At 39.6% G+C, this 19,390-nt stretch overlaps 1 long non-coding RNA gene across 1 annotated transcript in view; it reads right to left on the bottom strand.

Moving 5' to 3' along the window:
- LOC116671553 (uncharacterized) overlaps nt 1–14,777 on the bottom strand; it is a 23,472-nt gene extending 8,695 nt beyond the window's left edge. Inside the window, exons 1-2 of the long non-coding RNA XR_004327287.1 lie at nt 14,766–14,777; nt 6,634–6,639 (exon numbers count right to left, since the gene is read on the bottom strand). This is a non-coding gene — a long non-coding RNA (uncharacterized LOC116671553). The remainder of the gene's footprint in view (nt 1–6,633; nt 6,640–14,765) is intronic.
- Between the last annotated feature and the right edge of the window lie 4,613 nt (nt 14,778–19,390).

Genomic DNA, 19,390 nt, shown 5'->3' with positions numbered 1-19,390 from the left:
CAGTGTGAACGCACTATGTAGTGGAAATAACAAGTGTAAGTCCTGAAGTGTGCTATTTGACACACTGACTCAGTATCAGCATGGTGTTTTATTATCATTGCAGGAAAAATAACATGTATTACTTCTGATTTATGCTTCTGCTTTAAATTGACACCGTGGGTATACGAGGTAAGTGAAGATATCAACACTACGCCTTAGCCTGACGTACACAAAAATGTAACTACACGTCGCACTGACGCAGGTTACTCATCCGTGGCTTGGCAGCGTTGCATTTCCGGCGACTCATTTCCTGGTTCTCATTCTCAATAAACATGAACTCAAGGAGAGGGTTAACTTTCCTTCTACAGACTTCCCACCTTGGTCAGAGAGCACAGAGGAGACACTTTGTTTCCCTGACTCTAGAGTCATGCTGCTGCCATTGTTTTTGTTTTCCCTCTGTTTGGGTCTTTTCAGGGTTTTGAATGTGGTCTTGTGGATCTATTCACATCATGTCTGACTATGCTTGCTGTCACGGTCCTGCTCTCTGGCTCGAGGCCTTCAAACTTTTTGTTGTTTAAATGCTGATGTAAACACTGTCAGTGTGACATATATTTAAGTTGTCTTTACTGTTTACTCGAAGTCTCTAGAGGACTAATTTTGAGTTTTATAGGGTTTCATGTTCCTTGTTCCATTTCTTAAATTTGAGTTTTCAGTGCTTGCACTGTGTGCAAGTGTGTCCCTGTAGCCCTGCCCAGCATGTCTTTCGTTGTACACCTGTTCTTAGTCTAGCCTCGTCAGCCTGCCTTTGTGTTGCCTGTCGTGGTTGTGTTCTTACCCAATCAGCGTTTACCTCCTTATTCCAGTTCCCTGCCCACTCCAGCTGTGCCTTGTCTCGTGATTTGCTTGCTTGTGTATATTTACCAGTCTCTTGTTTGAGTTCTTTGTCCATTTGTTGTGCTGCATGTTTCAGATGTCAAGTGTGTTTTCCTTGGAGAATTAATAGTTTGGTCTTTAGTTAATTAATCCTGCATGTTGCTGTTCTGCATGCTGTCGGGTACAAACCCGACCCTGACAATCGGGTCCCTTTTTTTTGCCATTTGCTATAGGCTCTGCTCAGTGTTTTTGATTTAATCACAACGGAATCATGACATTGTGAGTTAAGTGGCGGGGCAGTTTTGTTAGGTGGGAAGTGCAATGCGACTGTACCTACTGTCCCTTGCTTTTAATTGAGGTGGCAATCAAATGTAGAAATAGGATCAAGGAATCCGTGAAGGCATGGATCACTGACGTCTACTTTTATTTTGAAAGTTAGACCTCAATATCCATTTCCTGTGGTGAACATAGCCTTGTGTGTGCGTGTAATCTGGTGTCAAAAGAAAATGCTCACAGACGCCATATTTGACAAGTGTTTATTAGTATAATACATTTCACCATAAACAATGTATACATAAAAAAACACTTGTACTTGAAAAAATATTCAACATTCCTTGACAACAGGGTCGACTGCCTAGGGTGTCAAATGTGTTGGGGGTGCCGTGTCACCCTTAGGTCTATTTCCCATTAATAATAGATTGACAAGCGAAATAAAACATGTTCATTAAACGTGATCATCCTAGGGCACCCCTTCACACATTTACTTATCAACCGGATTATCATTTCCTAATTGGGGGAAAACTTAAAAATAATGATTTAGTTAGAAATGACGTGACGTTTCCAGTCTATGGGTCAGACTCAAACACACAGATCTCTGTAGTAGACCTGTGTAGTGTCCACTCTCGCTGTAAAAACAAAAACGAGCAGCGGCACAGGCCACGGAGCTGCTGCGGCCCACCTTCCGTGGTCTGTGCAGCTTCAGGTTTTTAATGGACGCGCTCTGCTGTGGGCTTGCTGCGGCAGATGGGTCCCTATTTCTGCCGTAGTTCTTTTTATTTTTTTATTTTTTTCACCTCCGATGTAGAGCAGTGTTCAGCTAATTCCCTAAACTGGGAATTCAAAAACCAGCATCTCAAACGGGGCTCTGTGTCTGTCAGGAGGTCTGAGATCTACCGGATCAGCAGAGCAGTCACGTAATGCACAGCAGGCTTTGGTGCAGGTGGATTATTTTGACATTTTTCTGAAAAATATCATCTCCTCTGAATCTCAGAGAACAAAGATGACATATATTTTGAATGTGCACATAGTTTTGGACATAAGCAGAATAATTGAGGTAGAAATAGGGGTATATGAATAAGTATTTAATGCTCAAAATGTCCAGGGGGTGGACCCCCAGACTCCCACATCAGAAGTGACCATGCACACAAATCTGGAAACAAAACACTATTCTTTGGATTGCCAGACCAGTTATGATTAGACCAAATGTTGGTGTCATCGTACTTATATGCAGGCTAGAAACTAAAATTAACATGCATTGCTACTCTATCGCTGACACAGGGACGTGAAGATCTGGCAAGGGGGGGGGGGGCAAAACTCAATCTCCCCTAGGGCAACCAAAGGGCCAGAACCGGCTCTGCTTTAGAAGATGGTAACATTTTGTTTTATTCCTCTGAGGCATACTCACAGGGTTTTTCTGTGTTTAAATGGCTGACAGATATAAAGCTTTAAACTCAGTAAAGAACTTTGATATTTCTTGCAGAATAAATACATGAAGAAATACATGTTCTGCCGCAGAGCGCAAAGACAACTGCTTTTCTACACAGTGTGGTACGGTAACGTGTTGAACACTGGTTCTTTGTTAGTAGATGAAACACTGTGCGATCACTGCAGGATGCAGGCCTCATAGAAAACAAACACACACACACACACACACACACACACACACACACACACACACACACACACACACACACACACACACACACACACACACACACAAATAAGCTAAGGGAACTTGTACATCAGAGTAGTCACCTTCCTATGAATGTTTAATAAGCAAGGCGAGGGGCCAGTCAAAATTCACACAAACTTAATGACGGTAGTGCTTCAACTGATGCCAGGAATGGTGGGAGAGGGAGTGTTTGTGTGTGTTTGTGTGTGTTTACAGTGTGGTGTGGGTGTTTGAAGGTGTGAATCAAACACTTAACTAAGCTGCTCCACTCATGCTTTCCCAAGACAATCACTCAATCACATCAAGCTGCCTGTCCTATTTCTGCACATGAAGACTACTGACTTCATGCTGCAATACATACACACACATACGTACACAATAGGACTTAAATAGATTTGTGTAAAAAACATATACTGTACACAACTGACTTGTCTCCAGAACATTTAGTCTAATCTGTGGTTTATTTCAAGATTAACTTGAACTGTCAGTGCATTTATTGATGTAGCAGCAGTGGACAAAATCCCTACTAACATCTGGGTTTTGTGATTCCCACCCTTAGCTTTTATCGGCTCCAGCTCTGATCAGCAGTAACAGAAAGTAGAAAACTGGGTAGACATGCTATTTTGTACCCTATTCCGGCGCAATGCTATGACGCTATGGAGCTAGATTTGTTTCTTTATTACATGAGAGAAAGTAAAACATTTTGAGAGAAAAAGTTTTCATACCAATAGCAAACAATAATAATACTATTATTATTTTAAAAATGATTTCTGAGAAAAAAAATCTCTCTCATAATACTTACTTAAACTCTCAAATATATGTTTTTTGTCATCAGTGTAAAAAAAAGTTCTCTCAAAATGTTCTCGCTCTCAAAATCTCTCAAAAGTCTTTGCTCTCGATGCAATTCTTTGCTCTCGTCTCAGGATTTTTCTCTCATGTGAAAATAACGCCATGGGCGGGGCCACGCTCCTATTGGCCAGTCGGGTGAGCACCGTCTTGTCATGGGAGTCCATCTGAATCATTACACCATTGTCAGCGGCTTAGATGCGCCGCCTTAGTTGAGCGCGGAAGCTAGCGTTAGCTAACTAGCAGCCAGCCCACTTCTTAATAAATACCTTTTATTTATCTAAACACTTTTTAACAGTCAAACTGAAACACTGGCAGTGAGCTCCAGGCACACTGATAGCAAAAAACATCTATTTGAGAGTTTAAATAGGCATTTTGAGAGAGATTATTTTTCTCTGAAATATGTTTAAAAAGTTTTAAAGTCTCAAATATTACTTTTTTGCTGTTGGTATGCACACTTTTTCTGTCAAACATTATTTTTCTTTCTCTCAGATCATTTATCTTCTCACATGTAATAAAGAAACAAATAAAGCTCCACACGACACGTGTTGAAATTCCGTTGAAGTTCTGAACATTGTTCCAAATTGGTTGGCACCGAGTTGGAAATATAGACCAAATAATTACAGATATAAAAAAGAAGTGACCACGGTAACATTTTCACTGGCCTCCATGCTTCTTTCTAGTAAGTACTGTTATCCTGCGCGTTTGTGATGTTGAACGTGACACTTCATCGGGTGGGAAAAGGTTAGAGTCTACAGTCATGCTAGCGCCTCTGTGAAGCTGTGCTTTAAGCTAATGTGAACAGTGGTGCTTTAAGCTAATGTTATAATACTTAGTGCTTGACATCACCAGCTTAGTTTAGTGTGGTAGCATTGCTAATTAGCACTAAACACAATGAACTGTATTACTGAGGCTAATGGGAATGGCATAGTTAAGAAAGTTTTTAGTCCTAAACGATAACCACAAATTTGTGACTTATGATAAAAGTTGACAGAAAAGTTGACAGATCACTAACGTTTTTACAATCAACTTATAATGCGACATATTATCAAACAGTTCAGTTTTTAGCTGTCCTCTTGACAAACCCCAAAACGCTGTCTTTAACCCTTGTGTTCCAGTTGACCAAGCAACTTTGTGTTTTCTGGGTTGAAATTTCAACATTTTGTTGTTCTCTTTCTACACTTTGACGTTTTTGTCAATTTTATTCCAAATTTGCAGGAGCTTTTTTAAACATGTTTTTGTGATTTTTTTTTTTTTTCTCCATTTTTTTCTTCTTAATTTTTTTCACATTTTCCAATTTTTTAACAAGTTTTTGTCACCTTTTGGCAATGTTTTGGATTTTTTTTTTTGGGGGGTGTTTTTGTAGCTTTTTCCAACATTTGTCACTTTTTTCAACATTCTTTTTTCATAGTTCTGACATGGAAACTTTTTGTCAACGGGTCAAATTTGACCCGAGGACAACAGGAGGGTTAAAAGCTGCTGTTGCTTTTCCAGGGACCAACAGAGTTGTTTTTGTCAAAAGAGGAGAAAAGAAAAAAAAATATAGGGGGGGGAAACCATGTGGAGGTGGACATTTAGCTCATTTTTCTTTTTGTTTGTTTGCAACCTTTTAACACCCTCGCTGGTCTTGATTGGTGTTTGCCTGTTTGGTATACACTGCGGTGACTTGTGACGTTTTCATTTCAAAGGTCCAGCTTCGGCACATAATTAAAGGTTCATTGGAATCTAAATACTGTGTCTAATTTAGATCGAAGTCCCGAAAAAAGCAAAACCTTGCACAAGAGAACGTGTGCACACAAATTATGTTCCCTTATAATCCACTGCCTGCATGCCTTTCACACAGTAGCAGCTCTGGGAAACTTTGCGGTCAGCTCTTCACAACACATTATCCTATAGAAGAGAGACCGGTTTCATATGTCCCAAAGCGTCCACGCTCTTCTCCCCGTCAGTTATGTTGATGCGTATTTGCTTCCCCCTCGGGCCTGACCTGTCTCTGCAGCACTCAGGACGTGTTTGTTGTTTCTTGCGCTTGCACCAATTAAGGTCAATGTGATAGACGTGACTTAAGCACATGAAAGCATCTGAGGTTCCCTGGCAAAAACCTTCTCTGTAGAGGTACTCCACAAAGGTATGTGTGTGAATGAAAGTGTGTAAGATAGGACACAAAGAACCTAAAGCAAGCCCCACGGTTGTAAATTGTCAACCATGTCTGGAGAAAAGCCTCCCTTTGAAATAAAGACACGGGACGCAGTATTTTTGGAATGTACTGTAAAACTCACAACTGCTTGCCAGATCATACAGGCACGTTTATTCATTTTTATCTCTTCACTTTCCATGTTGTTCTTTGTGCCTTACCACAAACCAATCAGGGGCAATAAAGTTAAAAGGCTGAGCCAGCAAGCCAACTGGATATAACTGTGTTTTTCTTTCACTGCTGGTGAAAACAACAGATCTTTGTTCTGCTTTTATTGATGCAAAAATGGCCTTTAGCAGTAACATTTTCAGCAAAGTGCGGGGCATTACGGTAAGCAATTAAGGTATAATGGTAAAGGTTAAAACAATGGCGTGACAGTATCACAAGGAGAGAAAAGAAGATCAGCAAACTGACTAATTTCAATTTTATCGCGATAATATCAATATAAGTAAGTGTGGAAAGTAGGATAACATTTGTTAAAAAAGCTACCAGACCAAGTAAGGCTGCAGCAGCAAAACTGGAGAATGTCCTGAATTGAAAAAGGATGTGTTTATTGCTTGTAAATTAAACTATGCATTTATATTATTTTATATTAATGTTATTTCTTCTGTCAAAAGCCACACTTAATTTCCCTTGCATGGCCACTGGATTCCCGTGATATCACATATCACACAAAAACATCTTGTCAAGCTTTAAGTTGTCTTTACCCTTGACGTTCCACTTCCGGGATTGCTCCATCGCCGATGGAAATTCCCTTGGATGTCATTACTTTAGGCCGGATATCCGTTACCTTGGGCTTTCTTTGTGTTGGCATTTTAACCTCTGGTGGATTTCTGAGGACTCTGGTTAACTGCTCCTCAGATCTCTGCAGAGTAAATCCAGACAGCTGGCTAGACTTTTTGTCCAATCGGAGTTTTCTGCTACACGACTAAAACAACTTTTGAACGCACACTTTCCACCAAAACAAGTTCCTTCCTGAGGCTATTTTTCAGCGACACCACCCAAGACGATTATGATTGGTTTAAAGAAATGCCAATAAACCACAGATCCTGGAATGCTATGTGGACTAGCCAGACCCTCCTCCGCAGCGCTGTGGAGGAGGGTCTGGCTAAGCGAGAGTAGGCTTTAAGTAGTGCATTCGTGTCTGAACTACAAGCTAACCAAACCAATCAGCGTCTGGTGAGGAGCTACTGGCAGTTACGGGCGTGGTTTAGGTGTGTTAAACAACAATGGCAGACGGATAGGCTGAAGGTTAATCCAATCACATGCCAGGTATTTTTTTTTTAATCGCCTGCCCTTTTCCAAACAGATTCCAGTGATTCTCAGATGGTTACCATCTGGCTCGGCAGCATCAACTGTATTGCCTCTAGGGGGAAGTGATACAATTACTTACATTAACAGTCATTAGGAGTTACGTTCTTTGAAAACCAACAATTGTTAGTCTATGATCAATCTTTCTTTTTAGCTCAGTTTAGGTCTCCACTAACTTTACAGGGAAATGCTTGGCTCTTTAACATTGACCAGCTGATCAGACTCCGTTTTCTTGTTGACAGTGGTGTGTAACTGCTGGGCCACTGTGCTGTCTGCGTTCCCAGCGTGACCTCATCTCCGGGGTTCTTTAAATGCACACATGCAGACCAACCGCACATCCAGGGAAATAGTGGTCTGCTGCATGATGATCTGCAGGGCCCTATGGGAAAATGAGTCCTATAGTGTGTGTGGAGGAAATTCAGAACTAATCTGAGTTTTCACCTATTTAAACAAAACAGATCACCACCTCAAAGAGCGGGCAAAATCCCCACTAATGACGGTTAAGGCCACACACACACACACACATACACACATACGCACACACACACGCACACACACACACACACAGAAAACATACAGTGATGAATTGTAGTGGGAAAATCCCTGCTGTAAGGATTCTTCAAAGGCAAAAAAAACTGCAAAGCTCTTCAAGGCAGATCCCTTAGAGCAGTCAGAGAGGGCTCGCCTTCCCCCAGTAAATTGAATAAAAACGAATAAGAGAGCTGGTAAGTCATTCAGACACTTTATTAAGATCTCAAGTCATAAAGCCACTGGAAAGCCATCGGATCCACGGCCATTTGGGCGCCGTGTCCTATGGACAGCAATCAAAATGCTTGATGCGCAGCATACATCTGGGATAGTGCTTTATTTAGTGCTGAGTCTCCCATATTGGAGTCCAGTTGAGAAAACACTCGCTTAGGTGAGTCGCACCCAGTGTTCCTTGTGAGCCAGCGCTGTTCGGTCCCGGAGGTTTTCTTCCAACTACAGCTGCCTAAACCTGCAAACTTTTCCATAGCCCTGAACTGAACACAAGGGAGCATTGGACACATTAGAATTTGAGTTAGAATCACGCCAAAGAAATATTGGCTATTCCAAAAGTCGCCAGATGGTCATAAAGTGTCACCGAACTGTATCATGTGCTGGTGTAGAGACATCAGCACAGCCATGCCTGGACAGAGTGTCACAGAGCTGGAAAGTTAAGCATTACAGTAAGGGTATTTCTCATTACAAAAACGTTTAGTTAACTCAAGCTGGTCAGACACTGTGTCCTTATTAATCTTGTATGTTGTCAACTCACACTACACATTTAAATTGCCTTAGATTGCATGTCAAGCAACGACCAATCGGACAGAAATTTGACAGAATTGGAAATTGGGCTTAATCTGGTTCAAAGCATCTGTCCGACTTTAAGTGCTGGTGTTTCTTAGCCTACATGTTGATCCCAATTTACTTTACTGAGAACAGGTCCATCAGGAGTTTAGAACTACCAAAGTTAAGAATCCAAGCAAGTCCACCCATGCACCCACAACTTCAAGGTGCGATGTCACATATCATGTATCCATCGCTACAAGACTTTTTTTAAACCCTGCATTGTTATGCAGGGTTAAAGGTATGGCGTCATGTCAGTTTTCCTTTCCTTACCTTGTTGGCACGTTACTACGCTGCTTGGCGCATTACTGCCACCAGATGTAAATCAGTGGAATAGCATGAAACCAGCTCATGTGTCAGAAAATTTTGTGTACTGCAATGTTTCCAATAACTCTCTTGCTCCTCTTACCATAGTGTATAATAGAGCGTAGATTTATTATGAAGTGCTCATTCACAACTCATCATTGCACAATGTATGAACGTCTTGACTTGCCTACACCATATATAAGAAGAAAGATTCAGTGGTTGCAATTTGTCTTTAAGTGTGTTCATTTCAACTATCTTTTTTATTTAAAACAGTTTTTGGTTCCTTCACTCATCATTTAAGACATACGGTACACCTTCTGACTGGATTGACTTTCCAGTAAATATTTGCTCCATTTCATCTTTCAGACTGTTTGAACATGCCTAGGCAACTCACTTTCATTCTATCTCTACATGCAGACTTTAACACCCTTTAATTCGATCTCATTCCTCACTCTTCTCTCTTTACTGAACCAATTAATCTCACTGATATTTTACAGTAAAGCTTGACTATACTCTGAATGATAATTTTCCCTGTTACTTATTCGGTTGCAATTGTAAGCTCTATGTGTTTTATTTTTGATATAACTAGTCTTTTTTGAATTTTTGCTTATCTTGTTTGTGTATGTGCAATGTTTTTTGTGGTATCTTGTTCAGGACCCCCTCGAAAAACGAGATGGTACATCTCAAAGGGTTATCCTAATAAAAGAATTTTAATAATTTCAAGAATGTGTATCAATCTGTTTTTTTTCCTTTGCCCGTTGATTTAGGGTATAATGACCAACTTATATTTCATCATTTCCAAAGTGACATCATTTTACACAATACAATGGCATGATGTCAACTGTATGCAGCTTGATTTTCATTGTGCATGTAAATAAATGGAAATGTTGAAAAAAATACTAAGACACTACCCTATTTTCTGTTACCCCTAATGTAAAGTACAACTGATTTTTAACATGCAAAACAGCGGTATGGTCCTTTAAAAACAACTCAAATACAATAACAGTAAGATTGCTTGGGTTGGAAAGTAAACCTATAGAAATGCAAAACATGTTTTTGACTTTTAGGCTCACAGTACTTAGAAAAAAACTTATGCATAATCATAGTAATTAAAATACTTGAAGTTAGTGACTTTCCATCCTTGAGGATGACAAACATTTTTATGGTTTGAATTATGTCTGCTATGCAAATAGGTATCCTGTTAATGTGTGGTTTTTTTGAGGTTAGGTGCTTGCACAGTCAGGCAGCAGCCCATGCTGGCTTTAACACAAGTCCATTTACACACACTGAGACAGACACACACTGCTTTTAAAGCCGTTAAACTCTACAGTCGCAAGGCAGTTGTGATATTTTACAAGCAGCACTCACGGGGAGAAATGCTTGCTTCAGATATTCAGCAATGATGACAAATAGCACGGCTTTGTAAGCAGTTTGATTCCGAAAGACAGTTTGGGTGTGTTTTAGGACAGTGCAAGCATTATTTGTCGACAGTGACAAGGTGGTCCAAATGGTCACTTAAAGAAATAACAAAAAACACTTGGATTTCATCTTCTCAGGTCAAAATTTAGAGACAAAATGCTTCATCTTTACATGTTCCTCCATGGTGATTACCCGAGCAACCTCAGATCCACCTCAACCAACATCCTAATTTACCATATTAGGTTTTTGTCTGGTACTATGCTGTCAAAATTTATCATTTTTTCCTACATTTTTGTTACATCACTTCCTTTTACGTTTTTGATATCGCACTCTCTCACCTATAATGTGTATCTCTCTCTGCACCATTTTTTCATTTAACAAAAAGACAGTAGAAGAACTAGTTATTCATGAATTTTCTTAGTGATACAACTTAATTCACACATTGTCAGTAAAATAGATGACCTGATTCTTGTATGCAGTGACAATCCAGCACGTTTTTCTTCAGAAACTATGAGTGATTTTAGTAAATGTGAGTCCTAGCTTGCCAATCAAAACAGGTAGTGTCCATGTAAAATTATTAATATTTCAAACTTCTAATTCTGTGCTTCGTTCACAGCAGAAATCTACTAGTAAACTTACTATTCTTCTACCAAACGCAACATGAAGGCAGGGATGACGGCCGATGTCAACATGCCTCAGTAGCATCCTTTAACACTTCCTCCTGCTCTCTAGGGTTACACAGCTGTCCCATAAAGCCATCCTCTTCCTATCTCTGTTTAAGGTGTCTTTTTCACTGTGCTGCTCTGTCTGTGTGTTAGGGGCTTGTAAAGATTTACTTTTACCAGATGCTCTCAGCCTTGTTAACAGCAACCCGTTTGTGCCATTGCAGCTCAGCTCATTTAATAAGATTTGCATGGCTGAACGTGAAGTCAACAATTCAAGAAGCTAGCCACACCTATGCGCGGTAAGTTTAGTGACTGGAAACTTTCTACCCACCGGAGCTCCGCACCCATGGCTTCCTCTTCCTCTGAATAGACTGAAAATGTTCCTGTCCAAATGACTTTTCCACATTTTGAAAGGAAGCCTGGGTAACTTAAGTTCAGACTATCTTTGCACTGTGTGTCTCTTGGTGTTGTTGTTTTGTTAAATTGAAATTAAGTTTTTTGGTAAGTTATGGTAAGAAATCACAAATATCATTGGTGATTGTTTTGACTTGTGTACCTGCCTAATCAAACTTGTAGTTGTCAAAAAATGTAAGTTATGTCTATCTTTTTGCAGTGACGGTTTTGACTGTAAATGCTGCGACGTTATACACTGAACTAAATTATAGCTTCCCCCATCGGCCATTTTTCATGAGCTGAACTCAAATGTACACAAAATACTTATTTCTCTCAAATATTGTTCACAGATCTGTCTAAATCTGTGCTGGTGAGCACTTCTCCTTTGCCGAGATAATCCATCCACCTCACAGGTGTGGCATATCAAGATGCCAGCATGATTATTGCACAGGTGTGCCACTCTAAAATATCCAGTTTTACTGTATTTGGGGGGTTCAAGGGGGGAGGGGGGGGGGGGATCTGAAAGACAATCAGTATCTGGTGTTATGGTTAGGGTTCATCCCTCTTTCTTTCTCTATTTCTCTCTCTAACCCTAACCTGAGATACTGACTGGTTTTTGGACCCCCCCCTCCAAAACCGTGAAACTTTATATTTTACAGTGGCCTTTTATTGTGGTCATGGATGCGCATATTAGAACAGAATAGTATGGTATTGCTCCTAATAAAACCCTTTATTGTATCCCACAATGTCCTGGGGTCTTCTACAGAGCCGACATTAATGTCTGCAAATATCTGGAATTTTGCTATGAACTGAGTGATGTAAGATTCATTTTTCAGTAGAGAGGGATTAAAGCGCCATCTAATAGCACACTGAGACAGTAGGTCCGGGGTGAAGGAGCAAAAAACTCCCTTATGGTTGGAGAGTGCCATTGGGAGCAGCACTGCTTTGTCAATTGAAAAAAATAATTCAGAAGACGCAAAAAGATTTATGTCTACTTGAGAAAAAGAAGTGGGATTAACCACACGCCAAATATCTACCATACCCAAGCTGCTGGCCCATGATTTCAAAGCATTCGTGGCTTGAGCCTGGACACTCGTGACCTTTGGGGTTGACCGGTCAATATTTGGGTCCCATACAGTATTGAAGTCAGCATCAACAACAAAAGAACAGTTTGGCAACTCCAGCATTTGATTGGTAAGTGTACCATAGAAACCGCAATCAAAAACATTTGGGGCATAGGTTGACGCAAGTGCAATTTTCCTTGTACAATATTCCACTGTAAAAATCACAATTCTGCCTGTATTGTCTGACCGAGAGGACAAAACTTGGCCACTCCTTTTGTTTTGGAGCTTGCTGAGGAGGATGCAATCGTAATCGTATATTCAAATCTGTTAGCAAGACGGCTGGTATCGGCCTGTAGCAAACGTGTCTTCTGTAGTAGTGCAATGTCAAAAAATCTTTTTTTAAGTGGGGTCAGAGTGCTAGCGCGCTTGTGGGGTGTTCACCACATTCCCAGACTAAAAATGTATCATCACTCATTATCAAAAAAGCTGTGTTGTAAATGATGACAGATGTGGAAAAGCACCTTGCCTCTCATTTCATTAATTCCTAACAATAGTGCATCCAAACTTGAGTCCCTCAACACACAGAACATGTAAAACACAAAACAAAAACAGACAGGATTGTGGCACAATAGCGATAAAAGGGTGGGGAGGCGTAGCCTACAATCAAAGTTGGTCAGTGATCAACTGATGGGGCCAGGGCAGCATAGAAGAAAATAAAAGCGTCCCAAGAAGTACCAGGTTGACAACTGGTTCCATTTTAAAATAAACCTGAAAGTAAATGCATTTTTTGTCAACAGCCAGCCCATTGGGAGGGAGACGCCTATCAGGGTGACCTAGATGACCTAAGGGCTTAAACAGGGTAGAAAAACCATTCAAAAACAGTTACTGTAATCTACTGTAATCTAATCTACTATAATCTTGTGTCTAAGGTTTGTGAAAAGATTGTGGTTGGGTTTAAAAAAGGTACGTTCTATGACATGCGGGACAAGAACGGGACAAAATGAACAAAGTTAAGTTGGATTTAGGAAAAGAAGAACGGGACAGTTGGGTTAAAGAAAAGAAGATATCCACAGGTCGGTTTAGGAAAAGAAGTACCAGCTTCCCTACATGGAATTTCTGGCTTTTCATACTACTTGCTACCGTTGTCGCTCTTAATGCTTCATCACCTTCTAGCGCAGCGTAGCTGCTCCTCTGCCAGGTGCGTTCTACATACATACACCCTGAAGGGGGCTTTTTCAGTGGTATCTGACGCTATCTTGTCGCTTCATACCCCAAAAGACTCAAGGCTGTGATCGCTGCCAAAGGTGCTTCAACTAAGTACTGAGTTAAGGGTCTAAATATTTCAATGTGATCAGTTTTTGTCTTTAAAGAAATTTGCAAATATTTCTAAAACCCTGTTTTCGCTTGGTCATCAGGGGGGTTAGTGTTTTTAGCATAAGGCTGTTTTTCAGAAAATAAAACAAAAGAATTGCAAGCGAAGTCATACAAAATCGCCTCGTCACTGTTCAAATATTTGTAAAACCCACTGACAGTCATAAAGGGTGACCAATAACATTGATGGATGAATAAAATGTAATTGACAAAATATGGACATCCGGGACTGTATATGCAGTTATTGGTTTCTTCTTGTGCCAAACCGACAAAGATGAATTAGAGATTAAGGAGACAATAAAACACGATATGATATTTTATAACACCATGTTGCTGAACACATGTAGGTTTACAGGATTACATCCCATTTAATATTATTGTAATCTCTGGTCAGATCTTCAATGATTTTTCTCTTTGTTCTTCCTAGCTCTTTGAAGATGAGTCATACTCATTTTATTGGCTTCCAGTAACTCATCCTGCACTCTATTATAGTGTTGGGCAGAAACTCACTAAGTGATGTGTTACAGTAATGTGATTACTTTTTTAGAAAGTATAGTTTAGTTACTTAAGATGCAATCATAATCAGGTTAGTCTCACATTGACAGACCTTCCTCCACAACGCTGCGCAGGAGGGTCTAGCTAGTCCACACAGAATTACGTGATGAAAGAAAAAAGTGCTATGGTTTATTGGGATTTCTCTAAACCAATCACAATCGTCTTGGGCGGCACTAAGCCCCGGACACAATACCAGTGCCTCTGCAAAATAGCCTCGGGAAGGAACTTGTTTTGGTGGAACATGTGTACGTTCAAAAGTTGTTTTAGTTGTGCAACAGAAAACTCAGATTGGACAGATAGTCTAGCTAGCTGTCTGGATTTACCCTGCAGAGATCTGAGGAGCAGTTAACCATAGTCCTCATACATCCATCAGAGTTTAGAATTAAAAATGAGGGATGTAGACCCTTTGCAAACACATGACAACGACCACGTGACGATGCCATGACGGACGGCAGAATCACCGGAAGCACAACAGTGTAAACAGTGTAGTAGACAAGCAGAAAGTTTCAATCAGTGTAAAATACATAACACTAAATAAACTGTAATAGTAATACTACCTTCTTCTTTATGGCTTCTTCTATTAAACAACAAGTTGTCGTGCCATCATCGGTTGAGATAGGGCATCTGGTAGGTGCTCGCAAAGAGCGGTATTTGGAGAAGATGGAGATAGCAGGATTACCACTATGTACCACTATGCAGGAAACGGGGTATTCACATACACTGGTGTTGATCTCAGAGCTTTGAAAAGTCTGGATGCTTACACTGCAAAAAGGGTTGTCTAAAAACAAGAAGAAATCTGAGGGAAAAGGTACTCAAAACAAGTGAAATTATCTGTCCATGCAGCAAGATCATTTCACGTGACAAGCTTGCTTGATTTAAAATTATAGTGTGAAGTTGAACACTTAAAATAAGAAATTCACTTATAAAAAGAGATAATTTATCTAACACTTCTAAATCTAAGTTGTTTTTTTTTACCTTGGTAAGAACCAAACAATTTGCAGTGTACCAGTTCTTTGTAGCTAGCTGGGTTACAGGTATGCGATGCTACGCTAACGGCGGGGGGAGGTACCTCCTAATGGCAAAGATAAGCCATCAATGTCGGGTTTATTTTGTATTAACATATATTCTTTACTTAAGTAAAGATTATATTACACTTAGGCTATGTTTTTAAAGGACTTGGTCGTCATGGCTACCCACATACTGTACCATTGTTCACTGGGTGTGCCAATGCCACTTTGTAAAGGATACCTGGATGCATCCCAGCTCTGGGAAGTGCAGTCATTACTTATCTATCACACGTTAATCCATGCAGTAAATTAAGAGTGTAGCTAAATGATCAGTAGTATCCACACATAATTGCAACATCTAGCTGTCTTCTTATCTTATGTTAATATTGGACCGGTGGATACTACGATAAGGTGACCAGATTTCTAAGACAAAATCCGGGGACATTTTCAGCTCAGAAGCGTATTTACCTCCAAAACAAATCATGTTTTTATTTTTGTAAAACTTAAAACGGGGACACTAGACCTAGAGCTGTTCTTATTAGGGGCTGAGCCCCCCAAGGTCTGATCCTAGACCCACCCCTGCTTCTACTTCCTACTCCATTCCACTACACCTCAGGATAAAAAATCCATCCTTATACTTCAAGATAAAAAATCCATCCTTATACTTCAAGATAAAAAATCCATCCTTATACTTCAAGATAAAGTCCTAAAATTTCAAGATAAAAGTCCTAATATTTCAAGATAAGTCTTAATATTCAAGATAGAAAGTCCTTATAGTCCTAATATTTCAAGATAGAAAGTCCTTATAGTCCTAATATTTCAAGATAGAAAGTCTTAATATTCAAGATAGAAAGTCCTAATATTTCAAGATAGAATTCTTATATTTCAAAATAGAAAGTCCTAATAGTCCTATATTTCAAGATAGAAATTCCTAATATTTCAAGATAGAAAGTCCTTATATCCTAATTTCAAGATAGAAAGTCCTAATATTTCAGATAGAATCCTTATAGTCCAATATTTCAAGATAGAAATCCTAATATTTCAAGTAGAAATCCTTATAGTCCTAATATTCAAGATAGAAGTCTTAATATTTCAAGATAGAAAGTCTAATATTTCAAGATAGAAAGTCTCAATATTTCATAATGTTGTAATGTTTACTGAACTACTGACAGCTTTGCTTACTGCTCAGGCTTGTTTCTGCAACAGCTCATTGAGATCAGATACGACAAAAACTACTGAGACATATTTTCCTTTGACAGTGATCCAGTATTAAACGAGATCGCTGCATGGAGTTAATAGTTAAGTTGTCCAGCTTGTATTTACGTTCATAAAAGTGCTCGTTTGCTGCTAACGACTCAGATTAATATTCTAAGTGTCTGACAACATTATGGGAAGGATTTCTAAGGAGGTCGACCTTTCTGTTAAAGATTAAGATCCTTTTTAAAACATAAAATCCGCGAAATTGCGTTCGCTAAACCCACCAGACTCCATGTAAATAATCAGTGATTTTAGCATCGTAAAACACGGCTTCTAAAACACTCTTTTTTTTTGAATTAGGTTTTAGTCTATTTTTTAACATTTTGTTGTTGCTTTTTCCAATGTTTTTGATGTTATTTTTCTTCACTTTTTTTTAATTTTTTTGGGTCACTTTTTCAGCATTTAAAAAAAAAAAGAATATTTTTGTTGATTTTTTTTCCTGCATTTGTTACTTTTTTCAACGTTCTTTTGTCATAGTTCTGTTATAGAAAGTTATTGTAAAACAGGTCAGTTTGACCCGAGGACAACAGGAGGGTTAGGTCAAATGATCAAGGGAACAGCTTTCTTTTTGGTATATGTAGCTAGCTAGGTCAGTCAATAACCAATGAAAGTGATGTGGGTCATCATCGTGTTGACATGTTAGCAAGAACAGCTGGTTAGCACTGCAGCTAGCTGGTGAAGATACTTTGTGTATGTGAGACCACGAACACGAACAAACACGTACGCGTTTGGCTTGCTGTCCGTCTACACAGCATAGCTCTTCCTGCGTCATGGTGTTCATAATTAGCGTGAGTGGAGCATGACGTCACATACAAAGGGTTCAGATTTATTCATCCCCAAAAATCTTTAGGGTCATATATTCTTTGTTCTTAGTTGTACTTTAAATGAAAATAGGGGAAGAGATTTATTACAGGAGTTTAAACACTTCTTGAAATACATGACCCATCACTGTCAGCCCATAACTTTAGATGGTTGATTTTCTTTTTTTTTTTGGTATTTTGTATGGCTAACTTTTAGGTAACCTCGTATATTTTGGCGGCTAATTTTACTATCCCATATGCATAGCTTTAGCAAATTAACATTCAAGAGGCCATCATCATTCCAGTGAAACAATTTCCAGACGGATGATTGTGGATCTAACTGTATTGCAATTATATGTCAATAAATTAGACTTTTGGGGATCTTTGAACCCACTTTCATTCCTCATTTCTTCACGGCCTCTGTAGCTGTTGTCTCCGTCTTTCCTGACTCCTGGGGCCCAGCTGGCTGGTATGAAGGGAGGGAGGGTGCCGTCGTTCTCGTTAGCACTTGGGCCATTTACAGCTGATTATATGGAGCTGGCTGTACCATAAAGCTTCCCTTCATGAGAGATCACCCGGACAAACGACACGTCCGACTGTCAACATGACGGCTGTTGCCTGGCAGGCCAAACACAGTTTGCTGGAATGTGAGTGTTTAATCAGAAGACAAATGCCATATTTTCAGCGGTTTGTTTTTACGGCCCAGCAGGAGGTGTGTGTGTGTGTGTGTGTGTGTGTGTGTGTGCATGAGTGAGTATGCATGTCCCTTTGAATTTGTGCTTAGGTTATATAAACATGCAATAAGCAAAAGCACGTTTTTCTCTTGTTTTTGTGCTTTTCTGCATACAATATGAATGTTTGAGAAGTTTGTTCCTGCAGAGTAACAGCGGTTTGTAAAGAACGTGATTATGCAGTGCATACACTTCTTTTACACATACACATCTTTTATTTATATACTATATACTATAGGGTAAGTTAGCATTTATGTGCGCTGTGCCAAGGGCCCAACATGGCCACCCATGATGATTGTGGCGCCTCAGAGTAACACAGCTTGAATCAACAGTAAGACAAAACACATCTGAACCCTGCTGAGTTTCTCTGTAAGGGGCCTGTTAATGGAGCTGGTCTGAAAATACAAACAACCTATAAACACACGGTTCAACACACAGTAGCAACCATTGTGTCTGCCTTGTATCTATCCTGCTTTTTTCACTTCTGTCTTCAATTCAGAAGAATGGTATTAATAAAGAGAAGGTATACATGAATAACTTTAGAGCATTTCAAACTAGCTGTTGCTTGCACGTCCACGGTCAAACCAGCTCATTTCATTTCAATCATTTCCCAGATATTGCTTCGCAAGCGATGTTGCATCGGCTCTGCTCGCCCAGACTTTGCTCTACCCTGTTTGTGTCTGTCTCCAATTTCAGCGGTGGCTGGTTTGACAATGGAGAAGCGACGGAACGTTAGTTTGACCAAAAGTTATTACTGTGAGAGAAAGATTGCTTTGCTAATCTCTGACTAGCTGCTACTACTACCAGTGTTGTAGTCAAGACCACTTAAACTGAGACCAAGTCCTAACCAAGACCAGAGTGTGTTGAGACCAAGTCCTTAATAGGCCAGACCAAACAACCAAATCATATTATTATAATATTTATACAAACCCCAATTCCAATGAAGTTGCTGTTAGGGGATAATCATGCCCCTGTCCCAGCTTTTTTGGAACGTGTTGCAAGCAAAATGAGGGAATATTTGCTATAATGATGATCAGGTTGAACATTAAATATCTTGTCTTTGTTGTGTATTCAGTTGAATATAGGTTGGAAAGGATTTGCAAATCATTGTATTCTGTTTTTATTTACGTTTTACACAATGCCCCAACTTCATTGGAATTAGAGTTTGTATATATATTTATTTTGGCTATAGGACAGATTAAGACTGTAATACCTTGTCTTTGGATTGCATTTTGTCACTGTCAGCTGTTATTTTCCCCATTGTCTGGGACTCTAACCATTGGATTTTATGAAATGCTTT

This window comes from Etheostoma spectabile, chromosome 21 (genome assembly GCF_008692095.1).
Source record: "Etheostoma spectabile isolate EspeVRDwgs_2016 chromosome 21, UIUC_Espe_1.0, whole genome shotgun sequence".
NCBI classification, from domain to species: Eukaryota; Metazoa; Chordata; class Actinopteri; order Perciformes; family Percidae; genus Etheostoma; species Etheostoma spectabile.
The sequence above is the reverse complement of the archived record's forward strand: the minus strand, read 5'-3'. Positions and strand labels throughout refer to the sequence as shown.